Raw genomic sequence first — 4,128 nt, 5'->3', positions numbered from 1 at the left:
CCATTTTTTTATTTAGTCTTGCAATGTCTTTTTTATGCTCTTCTAGGGTCTTCTTGATTTCCTTCGTCTCCCGTACTATTGTCTCATTGTTCATCTTTAGTTCTTTGAGTAGCTGCTCTAGGTGCTGTGTCTCTTCGGATCTTTTGATTTTGGTGCTTGGGCTTGGGTTATCCATATCGTCTGGTTTTTTCATATGCTTTATAATTTTCTGTTGTTTTTGGCCTCTTGGCATTTGCTGAACTTGATAGGGTTCTTTTAGGATTTGTAGACCAATTGAAGTCCTCATCTCTAATTTATCAGATCTACAGCTTCGTGGAGTACACTTTCACTAACTAACCAGCAGGTGGCGTCCACGAGCCACCTGTTCTCTACAAGCCAGTTCTCCCCTGCTTAGCCTTTTTGGTGAGTGGAGTAGTGAGTCTTTTGGGGTCCAATTGGTGTACCAAGCTTGCGTGTGTAGTTGGTGTTGCCTGCCCTGTATATGGGGCGTGTTTCTGGGCAGTCAGGGAGGGGGGGGGAGGCCCTAACAATCAAATCTCCCTGGTGATCCTAGAGTTTTAATGCTGCTGCAATAGTCAAATCCTTCAGTTCAGTCCTGCCACAGTTTGTCTCTGCCACTGACCCACAAGTCCTTGGTATTGGCGTATGGCTCCTGAGACTTGCAAGTGGGCCCCTCTTCCAGGCTGTGCACCCCGGGTCCTCTGTTGAGGGATGACTGTGCTATGTCACAGGTGAGTGCCGTCCCCCCAGGGCAGTTCTGGGCTGCTGGGCTGTGTAGGGAGGCTCCCAGTCTGCTGAAATGATGGCTGAATGGGGCTTTGTTAATTCACACTGCTCCACCTTCCCAACTCTGGGACAATCAGCTGAGGTTGCAGGGAAGGCTAATGTCCACGCCCAGTTTTGTGGTGTGTGCCTGTTATTTGAAGCACTTCCGTCACACTGGGTTGTCTGGGGCAGCTCTGGGCTATGGGGCTGGTGACGGGCAGGAGTATTTCCTGTCCACCAGGATGATGGCTGTGAGCGGACACCCCCCTTTTCTTGGGAATTTGTGGTGTTTAGTGAATTTTCTCAGCCACTGGATTATTGCCTTTTGTCTCAGAGCTCTCTTAGTTCTGCACTTGAGTTGACCTGCCTAAATTGCAAGTCTTTGAAGCTTTCTGTATTGGGCTTCTTAGAGTAATTGTTTTAGAAAAAGAAAAAAGGATTAAAAAAAAAAAAAAAAAAAAGGGCCCTCATCAGAGATCTAATGTGTTATTGAAATGCTAAGAGACAAAGCAACCAGGGCCATTAAGGAAAGGTCCACAGGGCAGAGAGATCAGCTTTTCTTCGGGATTTGCATATGCGCCTCGGGGCCTGAGCTCTGCCCTTCCCCTTTCTATGTTCACCAGAACTCCAAAAATCCTCTGCTTTTATTTTGGAGTTTTTCGTGTTGTTTTTTTTCTATGCCTGTCTCCTCTCTGCTGGGCTGGCTGCTCTCAGATTCTCTGGTGTCTGGTCTCAGTCTATCTATGGTTGGAGTTTGGATCAGTAGAATGAGTTTCTGATAAGGGCTGCCACTGCAGTTCTCCCTTCTCCTTCCCGGAGCTGACAGCCCCTCCTCCCACGGGACTGAGCCTGGCAGGGAGGGGCACGGGTCCCCTGGCTGCAAAAACTTACAGATTTCGCTGATCTCAGCAGTTCGACATTTTCATGAGTGTTGTATGAAGTATGCCCAAAGTCAGATTGCTCTGTGGTGTCCAGTCCATGCAGTTTCTGGCTTTCTGCCTACTTTCCTGGAGGAGTAACTAAAACATACAGCTCACCAGTCCGCCATCTTGCCCCGCCTCCAAGACTATCATGGTTGCTTTTTCATTTGTTTCTTTAGGGAAACACTTTGATAGTCTATTTTTATTGACAAAGATGAGGCTTGCTTTGCTGTTATAGTTGCAAGATGACTGGATAAAATGAAAAACTGCTTTTCTGTGAAATAAAACGTGTAAAATAAATTTTGAGCATTTGCTTGGGCTAGTGATTAAAAAAAAACACGTGGCAGGGGAGAGAAAGGAGAGTAGTGGTATGTCATTAAGCCAAGGTCAGCAGCGACATATGGTGAATAAGAGGCCCCTCAATAGGGAAAAGCAAATGAGGGTTTACAGACTGCATTTTCATCTAAGTTTGTATTATGAACTGTTGAATTCTGTAGTTCTCTTTACTGTACACTGAGTTTGGTAAAACTATAGTGTACAATAACCATGCATTATTAGTGTTGGGGGAATAAAGGAGGACACAGTGTGTCCACATATTTGGGGAATCGAGTAGCGAGAGGACAGCACCTTCAGGAGATAAAATAGTGAGTCTTAAGTAAAACTTAGGAATTTAGAAAGTAAATGAAGGGAAAGTGATATCCCCTACCCACCCCTATCCTCTCTCTGCTGTAAGTCCCTTGAAATATTATGTAGATCACAGGATTTCTTTGGTAAGATGAGAGCTTAAGTTATTTGCTTAAAGAAAGATAGAACCCAGAGTGCTCGATGACCTAGGCAACAATTTAATCGTACCTGTTTATGTTGCTTCCATAAGTTACCCCCATATGGATTTTAAAGTATCTCATGGTCCCAATAAATGCAAGCTGTGCAAGCAATTATAATATAAGGGAAACATCTGGCGAATAAATCCAATCGTGAGAATTTCTTTTCTTGAATGGTGTGTTGGATTATTTTTCTTCTGAAGTAGCCAGCAAAACTGTAAAAATGCTTAATCTAGTATATCAAGGAACAATTAAAAAATTTTATAATGTTTACTTCAACTAATTTTCTCATCTCCACTCAACAGGTAGATATTGTGAGTTTTAGCATAGCTGGTTTGGTTGGTTGTTTCTTAGATATTTAACATTGCTAAATCCTTGACTAAGGCTTAAATGGTCACTCATGCCCCATTCCCTGACCCCAATGTCAACCTGCCTTTCACTTACCTGTACTTACAGAAAATAGTTCACCTAGCCTAGAGTTTCCTTCTGTTTTTTCTTTTCATTTCTGTCCCTTTTGATAAAATTTTTTACCTATAGAAAAAAAGTTTCTCCACATAAGAAAAATATTGCACATTAAGATAGATGAACCATTTTAGCCATTATTTAATTTTGGCCATCATTTTACTTATTTTCATCAAGACTTGTAATGAAAAATATGTATATTAATGATAATTAACTATGTTCCTAGATACACTTTTTGAGCTTAACTGCTATCTCATCAATAATACAATAGACATCTTTAGAGTAGAAGCTATATTTTTAATTCTCTAATGCTTTGCTGCTATATGTATTTCGATCACTTGGTGGTTAAGAAATACTTGTTTAATTGGGTAATCTTATTTCTATAACAATGAAAAATTCTATAATAAACAATAATAATGTGTATCTGAGAAGAAATTATATGTATCTCATGGTCCCAATAAATGCAATAAAAATTTCAGTCTAAAATGACATTAACATTTTGTAAAAGAGCATATAGTGCTTAAATTGAATTTTGTTGTCTCTTAAAGACAAGTAATACTATTCAGTTAGAAGAAACATTTTAGCTATAGTGTTTCTTTTAAACACCATTTATCATGAAACAAAGGTATGTATTAATCATAATCTATGTTCCTAGAACTATTTTGTGAACTTTCTTAAACTCTGTCTCAATAATAAGCCAATAAAACTTGTTATGATAAAGTCTATACTTCTTATATTTCCCCAAAGCTTTTCATGCTTTGTATATTTACAGTGTCAGAGATACTGGGTAGACACCACATACTTATTTAATTATATTATCTTTTTTCAATAACCATAAAATATTTATAATTATAAGTAATAATTAATAAAAAATAATTTAAAAACTACAGCAATTTAAAAAAAAAACACAAATAATTTGGGAGATTAATCAATTGTCACCAAAATATAACCATTTAAATATTTTAATTTTATTTTCATTTTTAGTATTTTCTTTTACAAAACATTTTGCAAAATTTGTTTACAGAAATCCTCTCTGCCCTTCATCCAACTTCTCTAAAATTAACCTCCTAACTAACCTCAGTGTGATTTTCCAAATCAGAAAATTAATATTGCTTCTTAGACTTTATTCAAATATAACCAATAGTCCTAATCGTGTTCTT

This window comes from Choloepus didactylus, chromosome 6 (assembly GCF_015220235.1).
Source record: "Choloepus didactylus isolate mChoDid1 chromosome 6, mChoDid1.pri, whole genome shotgun sequence".
In the NCBI taxonomy this organism is placed as follows: domain Eukaryota; kingdom Metazoa; phylum Chordata; class Mammalia; order Pilosa; family Megalonychidae; genus Choloepus; species Choloepus didactylus.
The sequence above is the reverse complement of the archived record's forward strand: the minus strand, read 5'-3'. Positions refer to the sequence as shown.